The following is an 18,009-nucleotide window of genomic DNA, read 5'->3' on the forward strand; positions in this document are numbered from 1 at the left end:
CTTCTGTGCCCATTGGTCTCCTGTCTTTAGCTTCATAGATGAGTCTTGACAAACATGGAGGCGACTGTAACTCTTTGAGATTCTCTCCACTTACTTTGAGGTGGACTTTTCCTTCCCCTGCTATAAATGCCAGGCTGAGTAGAACCTCCCTAAATTAGATCCTATTTTTACTACATCTTGCAGAAATTATTCAAATATTCTAGCCTGTGGGGATTCCTATTTCTTATTTCCTGTGCAAGTACAGTCTTTTACCTGATATGTATCAGGAAAAAGATTATACACACACATACACACACATCATTTGGGAGGTAGGGTATTAAATGTGTAGGATAAAATCACAATTTTGAAACAAAAATAAAGTAATCTTTTTTAGGCTTCCTCCACAATTACCATACTTAAGAGGGAAAATTAATTTCCACATCTTTCTCCAAAAATACAATAAAAACTAAAATAAGTTACTGTCCTTCTTCTTCCTTTAGCTCTGAAAGTAAAACAAAATATGCCAAGTTGAAGATTTTCTGGAAACCCTGAAATATAAAATAGTCTTTGGCTGGCTGACTCCTTCTAAGCTTAAATGTCACTTAGCTGCCCATCTCTCATTTAAATTGTATCCTCCACATGAGTTTCTCATAGCCCATGTAGATTCAAGTAAGACCACCCCTATTGTAATAGAGATTTTAATCCCTGCCTCCTCCACTTAATACTAAACTTCTAAAAATTTTAACCATTATATACCCAGTGCCATCACAGTACCCGGGCACATAATACAACTCAATAAGTATGTATTGGGGTGCCTGGGTGGCTTGGTCGGTTAAGCGTCCCACTTTGGCTCAGGTCATGATCTCACGGTCCGTGAGTTCGAGCCCCGCGTCGGGCTCTGTGCTGACTGCTCAGAGCCTGGAGCCTGTTTCAGATTCTGTGTCTCCCTCTCTCTCTGCCCCTCCCCCATTCGTGCTCTGTCTCTATCTCTAAATAAATAAATAAACATTAAATAAATAAACATTAAAAAATTTTTTAAAAAACCTTTCTTCACTGAAAACATAAATATTTTAAATGTTCATAGGACATATTTTCCAGGCAGAATATTCACTACCTTTGGCAGCCTAGAGTTTGTCATCTCATTTAGACAGATACACATATACATAAATACTATATACATAATATAGTTAGTATATGTGTAACATATATACTATGTATATAGTATAGATATACTGAAATGGAAAAAATATATCTTGTTCATGCTCATGCTTCAACTAATGGATTCTGTCTAAAGTTTGCATTGCAAACACAAAGCTCTAGGTTAAGCTTTTCTCAGGGCGTAATAATTAAAGACATAATAAATACAGATAAGCTAGTCAAACGTCTCCTTAATGTTTGTTTCCATACAGTGTCTATACTGGCTATGAGGATCATTTCAAATGGATGAGTAAATCGCTTTATAATTACTCCTTTTTTCTATAATAAACCTGACCACATAGGGCTATTCTCTCAGAAGGAAAGACAGCATGAAGAAATGCCAACTCTACCTAACCCCTAAACCATCTTGCTCCAGTCCAGGCAGGACTCCCTCAGATCAGTAAAGGGACTACTTGCTTTGGCCTCACATGAGGTGTGTTAGCTACAGTCTCTTAGACTTGGCAGATAGATTTGCTTGGCCTGCAGTGCTCTGGTTCTGATCTCCCTGAATGAGTCTCCCTTTCCCTGAAATTTCTGCCATCGAGATTTAGTCACTGTCTGCTGATTAAAGCCTCTAGAATGTAGACACTCCACGTGCTAAAGCACACCCACACCACTGATGTCTGTTTCTATAAAAATGGATGAGTGTGCACTTGTTTATGTGTTTTCTCTGTGTGTGTTCCTGGGCCCTTTCATGTGTGTGTCCAGATGAACTGAAGGACTGGAGAGTACTTCCTGCAGCCAACTACAGCAGGAAGGCTCGGCTCTGGGCTTGGACCACCAGGAGGATCCCACCAAAGACCCGCCGCGTGGGAGAAGAAGTTGTACTGTCTCACCGCTCCTCAACAGCACTAGGCTGCAAGGGAAGGCGGAAGAAATCAGAGTCCTGAAACCATGGCTTCGGTTGTTTTAAGGCAGAGGGTTGAAATGTCATTTCAGTTTCTGTAAATCACTGGGTCCATTTAATGGTGCAAATGTGTTGTTGATAGCTGCAGTGAAAAGACAGGATGCTAGTAATGATCTTTGAGTGGCAAGGTGTTTCCCTTTTATTTTACCATTTACTTTCCTGAGGTGTAGGCAGAAAGCACTATTTTTTTCATCTGTTGTTAGTATTGTACTGTCCCTAGTGCCTAACATAGTGCTTAGCACATTGCAGGCATGGACTAATATTTATTAAGTGCTTACATGGTCTAGATACTATTCTGAGATCTGGGGATATGGTGATAAGATAAAATTCTTACTGTCATGGAGCTTGAATTCTATTTGCGGGGTGGGGTAGTAGGAAGCAGAAAACAAATAAATAGAGAATTAAAGAAAGAAGAAAAGATGAGAAAGTGGTACATGCTATTAGGAAGCGTCAGGGTGAGGGGTTGAGGAGCTAATTTAAATGGAGTGACTAGGATGGGTCTTTTTCACTGAATGACTGGAGCCAGCCACAAGAAAATCACAATACCTGTCCTTTGTGGTTGCCCATGAGAATCATTGGGGATGTTAAGGAATCAGAGATTCTGATTTCACTGTGCTCAGATGGTGGGGCCTGGGTACTGGTATATTTGAATGTTCCCAAGCCAATTGTAATGGACAGCTAGGAATGAGAACCACTGAAGAGAAAGAACCTTCCAGGCAAAGAAACTGCTAGTACAAAAGTCTTTCTATGGGAGTAAGGCTTGTAATTAGAGCAATGATTAGAATATAACCCTTGATTAGAATCATCTAGAGGGCTTTAGTCCATGTGCCATTAGAACGTCCTAAACCCATCAAATAAAGACTATGGAGCAGTGAGGGCCAAGCAAGCATCAGTGTTCTAGAAGACTTTGTAGAAGACTGCAATATACAACTAAGTGTGTGTCACTTAAGGTGACCAGTTATCTTTGTTTGCCCAGGACGTGATTTCTAGGACATGGGCCTTTAGTGCTAAAACTGGAGCTGCCCTTGGAAAACTAGTCAGACAAGTGGTTCTCAAAGACTGGTCCTACTGAATCAGAAATGCTGGTGGTGGGACGGGGGGCGGACAATCTGTGTTTTAGAATCACATGATTCTGATGTGGGCTGAAGTTTGAGAACCCCTATGTTAGAGAAGAGAACTCTGTGTCTATAATATAGATAAAGTTAAAGAAGTAGACACTGGCTAGAAGAATGAATGAATGAATGAATGAATGAATGAATAAAGGAAGAGGAAGAGGAATAAAGGAATAAAGGAATGAATGAATGAACTTACCAGGATTCTACTGGGGGATAAGTATTAAACTCTCCTTTGATTTTAGGAACATGTAAACTGGAGAAAAGGGCATATTGTGCTCAAGCAATAAAACAATTGTTTATGGTTTTTACACAATCATAGGCAAAAAAAAAAAAATCAGCATAAGGTTTAAACTACTGTGAAACTCCTAAGAATAGAGTATCTTGTTAATATAATGCTAAAAGAATATTACTCAGTCAAAAAATGCGTAATTGTTACATTCTTCTGAAAGAATTAAAAACTGACAAATGCTCTGTCTTGCCATCAAGGGGCTGCCTTTGTACTAGAAATGGGGTGGGCCAAATTCACTTCTTTTCCCTCCATTCCCCAAATCCACTCCAACCCAAGCATCTGTCTTGAGCCTAGCAGGTGGTGAGGCCAGCAGGCAGTCAAGCAGGAGGAAGGAGATGTCACACTGTAGATACATAAAAGGGATTGCTCTCCTTTGGACCTTCTTGATTCCCTGGTGACCAACCAAGCAGTCTCTTGACTTGGTTCTGAAAAGCTGGGCCTACTAGTGTCCTTGAAGCCCAAGATACTGAAGAATATTGAACAAGTAGGCTGCATGCTTGGTGTGGAGACCAAAGAACGGAGTGGATTTCTAGTGTTTGAACATAAACCTCATCACATGCTTGCTGCTGCATTGAGGTCAGAGACAATCTGCCCTCAACCATTCCCCATGACCACAACCACTTGGGGTCCCCTAACCAGAGGACTTAAAAAACAAAATTAAAAACCACCATAATTTTTAAACTAAAAAAATTGTTATATAAGTTGAAGGAGAAATTGGCCTCTGTCAAGAGTCAAATTAATAGCCTAGAAAATCAAAGAGAAAACATGCAAAAAGATAGAAATCATAAGGAACAACAACAACAACAAAAAAAACTAAAGACAAATCCACAAGCCCTTAACATCCAAACAGCGGGCACCCTGGGAGGTCAGGAAGAGGAACTAACAGAGGAAAGATAAGTATTGAACAAATTTTTTAAAAATCCTCCAAAATGAAGAAAGACTTGAAAGAGTAGACTAAGTTTCAAATAGAATTGATGATAAAATACATTTAGACACATATGACTTAAAAAATCCTTAAATCCAAGGATTTAAAAAACAAAATCTTACAATCTTCTAGGTTGAAGGAATGATTTCCTTACAAAAAGACAAAAGAAACAGACATGAATCAGACTTCTCACTTGCAAACCTAGATGTTAGAAGACAGTAAAATAATATAATCTATAATACAGATTATCTAAAGTAAAGGATTGCAACTCAAAGAACCTGCACCCATTATTAGGCTTGAAAAAAACACCTCATGTCTTTAGATATGCAAATATTCAGATAACAAATAAACCATATACCCAACTAAAGAAAATACTCAAAAAACAAATCTATTGAAACACTGAATCTGAACAGAAGTATCAAGATTGAGAAAGGAGGAAACATTAATTAGAAATACACATACATACATACATACATATGCACATATACTATCTCCATATAATTAAATCTACAGATAATGATACACTGACAGACTATCTAGAAATGTGTAAAGTGCTGCTAAATAAGGACTCCTGAGATAAAAGAGATATATACCATGAGAGAAAATTTAATTAATTCCAGAACTTAAAATATTACATTATCTCAGTACAACCCAGAAGTTTGGTAAAAATATGGGGAGAGAGGAATAGACAGTAAAGGTTTTCTATAGGTTTCATTCATCTCCCTGGAAGAATAGAGTATGTTCCTAAGAGAAATTCTGGTATCTTGATTTCATCTGATAATTTAAACATATGTATAATATTGTGAGTATTAGAGAGTGAAGGCAACCACTAATGGAATATAAAAATAATTTAGAAAAGGAAATAAAGTAAATGAATTACAGCATCAGAAAATTGGCATAAATTTTTCAAAAAAAGAAAAGAAGGAAATAGATATTGAATGTAAAACAAAAATGGGGAAAAAAGAGTGCTAAGTATATCAGTGGTAAAATAAATGTGAATGGGCATATTTTCCCACTTGAAAGCAATTGGCAGATTATATTTTTAAAAATTAATCCAAAGTATTAAGGATTTAATATAAATAAATGAGCAAAAAGATAGGCAAATGCAAATAAAGAGAAGATAAAAGAGCCAATATTAATATCAAAAATAAGGAGAAATTTGAAGACAAAACACTAAAAAGTTCAACAGATATGTAATGGGGGTGCCTGGGTGGCTCAGTCGGTTAAGCATCCGACTTCGGCTCAGGTCATGATCTCACAGCTTGTGGGTTCGAGCCCCGTGTCGGGCTCTGTGCTGACAGCTCAGGGCCTGGAGCCTGTTTCAGATTCTGTGTCTCCCTCTCTCTCTGACCCTCCTCCGTTTATCCTCTGTCTCTCTCTCTGTCAAAAATAAAGAAAAACGTTTAAAAAAAATTTTTAAAAGAGATATGTAATGATAGAGGCATAATTTAGTTTTTAAAATATATAAATACCAATCTTGAATCTGGATATATGAAAACACAACAAAATTAAATACTTAAAACAAGAAAAAAACCAAATAAAAAATAGATCCATGAGAAAAGGATACAATTCCTATTGATAATTTAGTCATCCTGGCCTAAAGAAACAGAGATCAGAACTCAAGGAAACTACAGCTCCTAAAAAGTGAAGAGGGAACCCCAGAAAGGAAAGAGCCTGAAAGGGAAATGTATAAATTCTGCCCAAACCATGATAACCCTGACCTGTCCATGTATCACTGACAGCTAAGACTAAGAAGAACTGAGCCAAGATTTGAGGTGCAAAGGCGAGAGAGTCTGCAGTTTGAGTCCAGAAAAACTTAGAGCCTGTTTTGAAAACCAGCACTCTTCAGAGGAGTATACCAAAATACAGAATCTCTACAACAGATCATTCACAATGACCAGAAAACAAAGCAATTTACTCACCATTCGCCTCCTCCCTAACAACAACAACAACAACAACAACAACAACAACAGCAGCAGCAAATACTCAGGAAAATATAACATTTTCAAAAGAAAAAAAGAAACAATGGAAATGACCCAGATATTAGCAGTTACATTCTGAGATGCTTCCATTCGATCTTCCTTTCCTGTCTCCTCCACTCAGGGTAGACCTGTGCTGAGGTTGAAAGAGCTCTCCCAGCCTTTCTCAGTTCCCTCTCCATTTTCTCTAATGGGTGTTTCCTCTACTAAAATCCTTGCAAGTTCAATTTCATCTTGGTGTCTGCTTCTCTGAGGACCCAATTAGGCAACTGGTCTGAGAAATCTAAAAGTCCAAACTAATGGTATAGTAATGGTTCTCAAACACTAGTGGTCTTGACACTTGCAGGTGTTGTTAAAAAACAGCTTGCTGGGTCCCACCCCCCCCCCCAAGGGATTTTGACACTGACTTTGCATGTCTAACAAGTTCCCGGTGATCCTGATGTTGCTGGTCTTGGGCCACACTTTGAGAACCACTGGTCTGAGTTCCAAACATGATCGTATGGTTTCCAAACTGTGTCCTGGGGAAATCTGATGCTTGAGGATCAGCTGTCAGCAGAAAGGTGAAGCTTCGGAGGCAGGGCTCCAGACCCTCGCCTCACTTCATTCAAAGCAGATCTGCTGTTATCAATTTTATATATTGATATTTGATTTGATAAAAGGGTTCAAGTGATAAGAAATACATTTGAAAACAGTGGCTCTAACAAAACTCAACCAAGCCTCTTCCTATAAAATGAGGACAATGCTGGCAATTCTCTCCTTCTGGTCTGCTTGACCAACAAGACTACACTGCCCAGTAGCTTTTTGGAACAGCCCTCCCCTATGACCTCATTCTAACTTTCACATAATGCTCAGGTTTCCAAGAGCCTTCTGATTTCCCAAATTCATATGTTCTCTGCTCTCAAAGGACTGAAGAGATTTTTTATTTTACTTTTGGGGGGCATAAACAGCTTTTTTAGAAGCTCATAAGCTGCATTGAAAAAGCATTTTCTGGGGTGCCTGGGTGGCTCAGTTGGTTAAGAGCCTGACTTCAGTTCAGGTCATGATTTCGCAGTCTATGAGTTTGAGCCCCACATGGGGCTCTGTGCTGACAGCTCAGAGCCTGGAGCTTGTTTCGGCTTCTGTGACTCCCCCTCCCTCTCTGCCCCTCCCTTGCTCATGATCTGTCTCTTTCTCTCTCAAAAAATAAATAAACATTAAAAGAAAAAGGAAAAGCATTTTCCTCTGGATAGCAGACCCCTTTCTCTACTTTCTCTCTTGCCTTTTCACAAACTGTCACCTTCATTTGACAGCTGCAAGGCAGAAGACAAAATAGATGGAGTAGCCAAAAGTTACGAAGCTAACATTCAACCTTTCAAGCTGCTGCTCTACCAATGGATAAACACCTTTTGTTACTTAAAAAAAAAATGTTTAATGTTTATTTATTTTTGAGAGAGAGACACTCTCAAAGAGAAACAGTCTCTCTCAAAGAGAGAGACAGAGGGGCAGAGAGAGAGAGGGAGTCACAGAATCCAAAGCAGGCTCCAGGCTCTGAGCTGTCAGCACAGAGCCAGATGCAGGGCTCGAACTCACAGGCTGTGAGATCATGACCTGAGCTGAAGTCGGACACTCAACCGACTGAGCCATCCAGGTGCCCTTCACTTTCTGTTACTTTCAATTCTTTCAAACACACTCCTGTTCTGCCACTAGCACTGGGCTGTTCAAAATGCTAAATAAGCTTTATGAGCCTTATTTTTTAATCTTCTGTGAATAAGAGGCCCATCCTTTACGCTCCAGTGCTAATTGACAAATGCCAAATATGAGCAACAGCGAATTAAAAGACTGTTTTGTCCCAGTTCAGCAATCCTGTCTAGTTTTCACAACACAGGGCAAGGCTTACACGTGACATACCTATTCAGGTACAGGTGATTCACTGTGAGGAAACCTAAGAGACTTTTAACTTTTCTGCTCTTTACCACTCTCTATATATCCACTTAAAGAATCAATAGGACTTCTGAGATTAAAAGATGAAAAAAAAAAAAAAGGAGTTGAAGTTCTACATTTGATGTTGATTAGATGTTCTGGCAAAAAATGTAGTGGGAAAGTGCAAAGAGACAAATTCAAGATTTTTAAGCAACTAGTAATTTAAGTGTCATCCTCTGTCTTCCATGATCCTCAGAGCTATCTTTTAGTGGTTAGCATACTAAACTTGTTGCCAATTAAAAAAAAAAAAGTATTGGTGGTAAGAAATTACACCAAACATGGGGCGCCTGGGTGGCGCAGTCGGTTAAGCGTCCGACTTCAGCCAGGTCACGATCTCGCGGTCCGGGAGTTCGAGCCCCGCGTCAGGCTCTGGGCTGATGGCTCAGAGCCTGGAGCCTGTTTCCGATTCTGTGTCTCCCTCTCTCTCTGCCCCTCCCCCGTTCATGCTCTGTCTCTCTCTGTCCCAAAAATAAAAAATAAACATTGCAAAGAAATTACACCAAACAAGTTATACACAGAAAGAAGGGCAATAATAACAAAGTAAAGATTAGTCCCCTTCTTTCAAAAGTGTAACAGTTACATTTTTCATATTAGTGGTGGTGACTTTTGAACAGATATATACAAGGCAGACAACCCAATGAATTTATCCCCAAACTTCCAAAACTTCTCTCAACTTCCGTCTCCAAAGCCACTCTTGTACCTTATTGCAGTATACTTGTATACTACATATACTATATTATATATTATACTTGTATATAATTGCATACTTAATTGAAGTATAGCACACTGAAGAAAATGCTTAATGATACAAGAATGGATGTAATTGGGAAAAAATACTTGAGCACTGATTCCACTGGTTGAATTTGAATTAATTTCAGATTCAGCCACTATATGGATGTTGGACAAGATGTGTACTTTGTGCAGTTCAGTTTCCAAAGCTATACATTGAGTATGATAACTTAAACCCCTGTGATTGTTGCAAGGATTTCATCGAGATGTCTATAGGAGCACCTGCTATAGTTATTTGTAATAGTAAGTGCTCAATAATGTCACCTTATTGAAAGTAAAAGCTGTTGCTCCAAAAATCTGTGAGACTGAACTAACAGACAACATATGTGTTCAGAAAACAAAATTAGAAATAAATGTTAAAAGGGTTTTAAATTATTTAGAGGTTTGTTCTACAAAGGATTCCATTTTCTATATTGTGGAACTGGGGAGAAAAGGGTTAAGTGAATTGGGGTGCCTGGGTGGCTCAGGTTGAGTGTCCAACTCTTGATTTCAGCTCAGGTAATGATCCCAGGGTGGTTGGATTGAGCTCAGTGTGGAGCCTGCTTGGGATTCTCTATCTGCACCCCTCCCTCATCTCTCTAAAATTAAAAAAATAATAATAAAATTTAAGAGTTAAGTGAATGAATAAATAAATCAATATAACACAATGTAAAAAGTGCTCATGGTCACATATGTAAAGGATTGCTAGAGCACAGAGAAGGGACAGCTGGCACGGGAGAGGGGGTGAAGGGAGGTGGTAGTCTGGGGAAGGTTTCACTTTGCACAGACACAGCAGAGGAGCTGAGCCTTGGTTATCAGTGGGGGTTCATCAGACAGATGAGATGACAGGAGGGGGAGGGAGCAGCGAGCATACCAGACAAATAGAACTTACATGTGTTCACATAACTTATGACTTCAGCATAACATAATATCACAAAGTCACCATGGAAAACAAGAAAAAGGAAACATCATAGGTCATTAAAACTGGCCCATTTATAGCAGACAATTTTAAGTGGAGAAAAAGAGGAGAAGAGAGAGATCTATCAATGAAGCTCTCAAATCACGTGCTCCAGAGGAAAGAGCACAGGAGTTCAAGGACCTGGTTCTAGTCGAGCTCTGCCAGCCACACTACCTGCGTGATCTTGGGTAAGTCTCTTCAAACCCTGAGCCTTGTCTTTCTCATCTCGCAAATCTGAGTTGGCTTATCAGATCATTAAGGTATCTGTCATCTCTTAAAAACCCCAGGAGACAATGAAAACTGAGGCTTCGCTTTTCCATACCTATTCATGAAATACATCAGTCAAGTCTCTAGTGCTTGTTTAAAAAAAGCAACCCATTGTTTGGAAAACTCACTTCACAATAAAAAACTGTGTATACATACATTTCATGTGTGTACGTATACACAAGTATATAGGCGTGTGTGTGTGTGTGTGTGTGTGTGTGTGTGTGCATGTGTGTGTTATTACAGTTTATTACTTAGGGGAAAAGTAGGCTGGATTAAGTCACACCTGGTTAAGGTGGAAGGGGAGGGAGAGAAGGGAAGGAAAAGGAATTTGAAATGTCTGCAGAGCTCGTTAGTGCCCTGATACCAAATGATTCAAGGACATCTTTGGCTTTGATTCAAACAGTTGTTCTGTTCTGAGTAACATGACGACAATCAAAAGATCCACAGGTGGACTCTGGAAAATCTTGTCTGATTCTTCTGTTATAAAAGTAACAGATTTGCTGGATAGGTTGTGGAATGCAAGACCATTCCAGAATGAGTCCTGTCCAAGTCAGAGACTCAGAGGAGCGGCTTTATGCCATTTTGGTTAAAACAACAACAACAAAAACAAAAACGTGAGTTGTTTTTCAGTTGCTCCGGTATTAGGAAAGGCTGAGCAAGCGATATTGAGACATCACAGCTCAAGATGAAACAAAACGTGAACGTCTGTGCTCACACGTTGTGACTGGACGGGTGTCTCGTTACTCTCATCTTCCTCAGCCCCAGATTTTGCAGCCAACTCTCCAAATGACTCAGACAGATCTCTTCATCAACGTGAATCACTTACCTGTGCAGCTTACATCCTGTCTCTTCTTGTTCCAGAGAATTCGATGCCACAATGAATACTACCAATGACACTATTTTATTTAGAAATAAGCAGACACGCCGGGTCTTTCTCAGACACGCCCTTTGTTCTTTATTAATCACAGCATCTAAAGCCAGTGGGGACCTCGCACATCATCAGTTTAGCTGCTTAGTCTTAGGGAAGAGTTAATACTTTAAACACACAATAATATGATGAGATTAAAATCAGAAACTTCTTCCAGAAGTTGTTAAAGCTTTTCCCCAGATGCCTTTTTCCACCACTGCTCTTTAAACTAAAGATAATCCCCATTAAGTTTAGGCCCAGATTAATGCAATAAATAACTTCCACCACTTCCTCATGATCTTCAAGGCTCGTTCTAACACAAGAGTACCTGCCATCCTCATACAAGACCCCCCAGCCCATCTCTTCATGTTTCCTTCCTTGACCCCCGACAAAACTCTCCAGCATCATCTGACCACAGATGAATGGACCCTGAGCCATGTGAGAGCTAGTGCTCCCAAAATATTTCTAGGGATGAATTTATTTCTCTCCAACTATAGACGATAAGCTCCAAAATCTTTTCCTTTGGGGATGCAAAAGAAATATTGCCCTTGCTGCCAAACCAATTTTCTCCCCCAACCACCCCGCATCCTGAATTTTTACAGGCAATTTTCTACACTAAAATTTGCATGCATAGTGTAAATTTTTCAGGAGCTTTCCTCCTCGAGAGCCAAGTTCATATGATACACCTTCCAACAAACACTGACCACATCCTGACCAAAGCTAAGCACTGTGTAATGCTAAGCAGACCTGAGCCTGCAGGAAATAAGATGCCACATTCGGGACAGCTGTCAGCACTTGTCTAGCACCCTGCTTCCACGCATCCCTCCCTGCAATTAACCAGGAGTGAGATCTGGAGGTGAGTAGACAGCTTCACACTCCAGAAGCAAAGGGAAAAAGTCACTGGATGGCTCTCTTAGAAATATTTTGCTGAGGTTGACCACTGTCTGAAACTATTTCATTTCTATGTGTTTCTGACTAACTGTTTTCTCCTGAGACAGTTGAAGACCATCTTACACATTCTTACATAATCTCAGAGAATTCTAGAACACCACAAGTTCACGCTTTATTTTTAAGAAACTGGTGCCTGACAAAAGCTTTTCTGAAGACAGAAGAGCAGCTGGGTGATGACTCCTGATACATTTTAGCAAAGTTTAAGTAGGATTCAAGCCAACGGATTTTAGTCATTGATGCATTCATTCATTCAATAAACATTTTCTTGTGTACCTAGTCTGCTCAGAATGCTGTAGCAAATGCTGCAGAGATATGAAAATAGAAGAGACTCCTCTCAGAGTTAGTAATGTGTGTCCGTGCACGCTGCACACTCCTGTGTACAAAAAGTTTAGAGTCTAGAATTTTGAAATGAGAAAATAATTACAGGGTGCCTGGGTGGTTTAGTTGGTTAAGTGTCTGACTTCGGCTCAGGTCATGATCTCACAGTTCGTGAGTTCGAGCCCTGCATCTGGCTCTGTGCTGACAGCTCAGAGCCTGGAGCCTGCTTTGGATTCTGTGCCTCTCTCTTGCTGCCCTTCCCCTGCTCTCTCGCTCTCTCTCTCTCTCTCTCTCTCTCTCTCTAAATAATTTAAAAAAGAAAATAATTACAAGCATTCCCAAAATACAAGAAATCATTAGGGAACCCAAAACTGTACATTTCACTTGTGTTCACATCTCCCCCTAATGCATTTTATAGTCAGATGAAGAAAAATGTAAGAGAACAGGTGATTTATAATTAAATATGGGGGTGCCCGGGTGGCTCAGTTGGTTAAGCATCTCACTCTTGACTTCTGCTCAGGTCGTAATCTCACGGTTCTTGAGTTCGAGCCTGCATCGGGCTGTGCGCTGACAGCATTGAACCTGCTTCAAATTCTCTGTCTCCCTTTCTCTCTGCCCCTCTTCTGCTCAAGTTCTTGCTCTCTCAAAAATAAATAAATAAACCTTTAAAAAATTTATAATTAAATACTGATCCTCATTTAGACATTTAGATTTTCAAAACTTTAATGTTTTTAGTTTCTCTTACTCAATATGGAGGCATTGAGGGCGCTGGTATTTAAAGAAGTAGTTAACACTTCCAGATGATTAAGATGTGGCAAGCTTAACTATGGAAAGCACAACAAAATGCAATTAATTTTTAAAGATCTTTTATAAAACCATTACAGGTCAAATTACAGACTGAAAGGGCATTTATGGGGTGTTTTGATCATTAGCCAGCTTTTACAGATGAAGACACTGAGGTCTAAAAGAAAGTGGTCCGTTTATAAAGGCTTATAGATTTTGCCCAGAGGAGACTTCTCCTCAAATTCATGGTTTTTTACTCGTACCTTAGACACGATTCTAACTAGTTTGGTTATCTGATCTTTCGCCTCAACAGAAAGCAACTTAGAAAGAAAGAAGATGAAGTTACTGGACTCAGATGCAATCTTTGCTGCACAAAGAATTAACAATAATGCACGAAGAAACCAGAGGAACAGCATCAGCAGCATAAAATAAAAACGCCACACGCATCTCGCAACATACAGTAACTCGGTGACGTGTAAGGTGAGGGCAAGAGCTCTACACGATTCACGAACAGCCCCGCGAGGTCTAACTGTGCTCCAGTCTGTCGTTTTCAGTCCATTGCTCCATTCTCTTCCTCCTCACTAAACTCCTCCAGGCGAGGTGACACTAGGAAGTGTCACTGGATGGGCACTAGGCAAACGTTTGCCAAATAAATAAATGCAAGAATAAATATCTATAATGTTAACTCTGTGTCATTCTGATAAAGCTACCTCTGGTCTAAACTAGCTTTTTAAGCGAAGAGTGAGATACGTAGAACTGTATGTCTGCCAACAATATTTAAAATATTTAAAAGTCTTAAGGATAAAAACAGTAGCAACTTCAGGTAACTGGCAGAACTCTTATTTCCCGAAATGGGATACAGTTTACCACTGAACGACTGCCCCAATGCAGTAATCTCTCTCAAAACCCACATTTTCCTTACTATATGCAAATAAGGTTTGATAACAACGTGGCTATGCAGCCTTCGCCTCTATGGAAGCAAGCTGCATATCGTCAACTCTGGATGCCATGTTTCAGATTTTGGTGGAAGAACTGTATCAATTTCTGCCTATTACTTTTTCCAATTAAATAAATGAAGGGCAGCATCTACCTTATCATTTAGGTTGGGGCTCAAAGTTTAATGAGATTAAAAGCTTTTCGGGGCAATTATATGTTCAGAATAGACCACAGGTCAAAGGGATCAGATGGTCTGATTGTTTTTCATAATGTAACTTTCACCTATCAATGAATGATTTCCAAGTTCATTTTTTATGATCTTTTGACATTCAGATAATTGAGATTTTTACAGTAAAAATTCAAACCCCGATTTACATCTTCTCAGTGACTTGCTAATCCAAGTTGCTCAGTACACAAGTCTAAAGAAGATTCCTCTCTGCCCCGGCTGTGCCAGTTCAACCTGGGTTGGGAAACATTGAGTTCTGACACTCTTAAGAGCTACCAGGATTCTGTGATGGAAATGAAGCTGACGGCTCTGTCAGGGCTGTGAGAAGCAGAATTCGATCCAGCTCATTCCTGCAGGGAGGTGCTGGCTCTACAGGGCTGCAGACAATAAAAGCAAATTTGGCGGATGAAAGGAGCAGATAGAAGTCAAAGGCATACGGGAAGAGAGAGCAAGCAAAAGGAAGACATTCACACTTTTACTGATCTGGTGAATGCTGCCTTTGCCAAAGGTTCAGTAACCACTGGAGGAAGGAAGGCCGGTAAGTGTCTCCTTAGGATTCCGCTGTTTCTTACAATCTAAACTTCCTGCCTCCTCATCTCACCTCCCTTATTTGATATTTCAGGTATTTGTAATGGAGTTACAGGTCCTTGGTAGCATATATGTCCTGTGCTGAAACTTCCTTTTTTTCACTTATTTTTGGGAGAGCATAAGCAGGGGAGAGGTGGGGAGAGGGAGACAGGGGATCCAAAGCAAGCTCTGTGCTGACAGCAGTGAGCCTGATGTGGGGCTCGAACTCACAAACTGCGAGATCATGACCTGAACCCAAGTCGGACGCTCAACCGACTGAGCCACCCAGGTGTCCCTGTGATGAAACTTTTCATGAGCCAAAGCCCTGTTCCTCAAGTAAATGAAATACCTGCTTTTTTAAAAAGTCATCTGGGGCCAGTATGTATATTCCCTATAATCTTTCAAACAACCCTCCAAGTAGATATTATTATTTACGTTTTGCAGACGGGAAGAACCGAGGCTCACAGAGAAAATTAACTTACCCAAGATCATACAGTTAGTGAGTAGCAGAGCCAGGATTTAAAGCCACACCCTTCAGAATTATACTATTCTCTTGCCTTCTACTGTTGCTAATAGAACATCCATTCTCACTGAGGAAGATATCAAGCATTTCTGCCAGGGGAAGATGTTTTCCTTTTACAAAATGTAAAGTAAGCAAAATCTCCATAACCATGTCAAACACTTCTATAATCTTGACATCAATAATTAACAAGTTTACCTGAAACTATGTTCTGGGTTTCCCAAGAGCCGTCATGTGTCCACAGTGTCATTTTCCAGCCAACGTCTGGACAGGCGTGTTTACACTCTGCAAAGGTGATGAGGCCAACAGTGCTGCCCCCTGGCCCCAAGAGAACTTGGAAGTACTGTCCCTGGGTGGGGTTGGGGGCGGGGGGAGGGCAGCCAGCCTCTGTTAGCTGACAAGCAAATTCTCTGGCAATCACTGAAATGGATATTTATGTTCTTTAAGTTTTGTTCAAGTTTGCCCTTTAAGGTATGGAGAGAATCCTTTACAAAACCTTCATAGATTTCTAGTTTGGGGTTACCCATTTGTTTGTCCCCTGATCTTGAGGGGTGTGTGTGTGTGTGTGTGTGTGTGTGTGTGTGTGTGTGTGTGGCTGATAGGTAGATAGATGTTCTCAGGGTGCCTGAGGAGCTCAGCTGGTTAAGCATCTGACTCTTGATTTCAATTCACGCCATGATCTCACAGTTCATGAGTTCGAGCCCTGCATCGGGTTCTGCATTGACAAGGCAGAGTCTGCTTGGGACTCTCTCTCTCCCTCTCTCTTTCTCCTCCTCCTCTGCTTGTCTGCTTGCTCTCTCCCAAAAATAAATAAATATTTTTTAATTAAAAAAATAGATAAATGTTCTCACTGATGTTATATGTTATGCTTACTGTGCACCTGAAAGATGAATTTAAAAAGTAAGACATGTGGTCTGACCTTACAAAATTAGCCAGTGTCTTATCTAACTCAGAACCTGTCTTTTCATACCATCATAAGATACTCCACTAAGTAATAGTCTCTGTAGCTTCAAAGGGTCATAGTGTTGCTGAATCTGACATTCCGTTTGACATTTAAAAAATTCTATTTATTTATTTATTTATTTATTTATTTATTTATTTATTTATTTATCTTGAGAGAGACAGAGAGAGCATGAGCAGGGGAGGGTCAGAGAGAGGGAGAGAAAGAGAATCCCAAGCAGGCTCTGCGCTGACAGATACAGGGCTCAAAATCATGAACTGTGAGATCATGACCTGAGCCCAAATCAAGAGTTGGACGCTCAACCGACTGAGCCACCCAGGTGCCCCTTATTTGACATTTTAAATTTAGGGCTATCTTCTTCCCCAGGAGTTACTAACGTCACAATTACGGTCTGGTTGTCATGTCTGCTGCGGGCCTCACAAGGTAAGAAGCTGACCTTGTAGAGTGTTGGAATGTAGGCCAAAAAGAAGAGATGTGAGAATGGCTTTCCAAGCCAGACAAACTTACACGACACTGATGTTCCCTGAGTCACTGCTTTGAGAGCCCTCGTGATGAGGTCAGTTGGACCAAAGGCCTGAGGATCAGGGAGGGAAGTATGATGCCCATATTGAAATGCCCAGAGTCGGGGAGGCAAACTCTGTTCATGTTGCATTAATATTTTCAGTGACTTCTCAGATAATGTTCAGGCCTATAATGATTACAGTGTGGTTAGGAAATGAACAGTAATGAACAGTGTTGAATCATTTCATCTTCTAAGAAAAAAACCAAGAACAAAGTCTAATGATTATCCCTAGCAAGTAAAATATTGCAGACCACAAAATGGCTTGCCATTCTGATCCATTTCAAGCATAAACAAACACATACTTGCATGTACACCCACCCCTACACGGAAACCGTCGTCAAAAGCTGAAAGAGTTAATTTAGGCCTTGGAGAAAACCCACTTGAAGCACTGGTTCAAAAGCTCTTAAATAGCAGAAAAATCAATACACTTTTATCAGACTTCAGTGTTTATAGAAGCAATACAAAACAGGATTTTGTTAAATGTATATATTATGCCAGATCAAACTATAAGTGAAAACATCTGCGTCCAAGTTAATCTCAGATACAGCACGGAGATTATTTGAATTGTGTGTTTCCTTTTGTGACCTTTTTAGATGTGGCTTTGGGAGGGGACAGGCGGGGGAATAATTTTCTTAAGCTTTTAGTTGCCTGCAGTGGTGCCAACAGTCAAACATAACAGCAATATTTTTTTTTAAGATACCCAAATGAATAACAAAAAAATAAAGAAAACCCCTTTAGTAATTTCAAAATAGTGTTGTATTGGGAATCTTAAAAAATAAATTATAGACACATAAATATAGGTATGTGGATCTAAGACTGCTATAGGCTATCCATGACATAAAATTTTCAATTAAAACCACTTTTATGAGCAATAATCACATTCTGAAAAGGCATACACAACTTGCTAGTGGATTATACTACTTCCCCGATGAAAT

General features: G+C 39.9%; 1 protein-coding gene and 1 long non-coding RNA gene across 4 annotated transcripts in view; one reads left to right on the plus strand and one right to left on the minus strand.

Moving 5' to 3' along the window:
• The window catches only part of SUGCT (succinyl-CoA:glutarate-CoA transferase), a 760,453-nt gene that overhangs the window by 277,616 nt on the left and 464,828 nt on the right, over positions 1–18,009 (minus strand). The gene's annotated exons all lie outside the window — the stretch shown is intronic.
• Positions 10,074–13,987, plus strand: LOC123384149. Its single transcript, XR_006594836.1, has 2 exons — positions 10,074–10,264; positions 13,616–13,987. It is a non-coding gene; the product is annotated as an uncharacterized LOC123384149 (long non-coding RNA).

Source organism: Felis catus, chromosome A2, assembly GCF_018350175.1.
Source record: "Felis catus isolate Fca126 chromosome A2, F.catus_Fca126_mat1.0, whole genome shotgun sequence".
In the NCBI taxonomy this organism is placed as follows: domain Eukaryota; kingdom Metazoa; phylum Chordata; class Mammalia; order Carnivora; family Felidae; genus Felis; species Felis catus.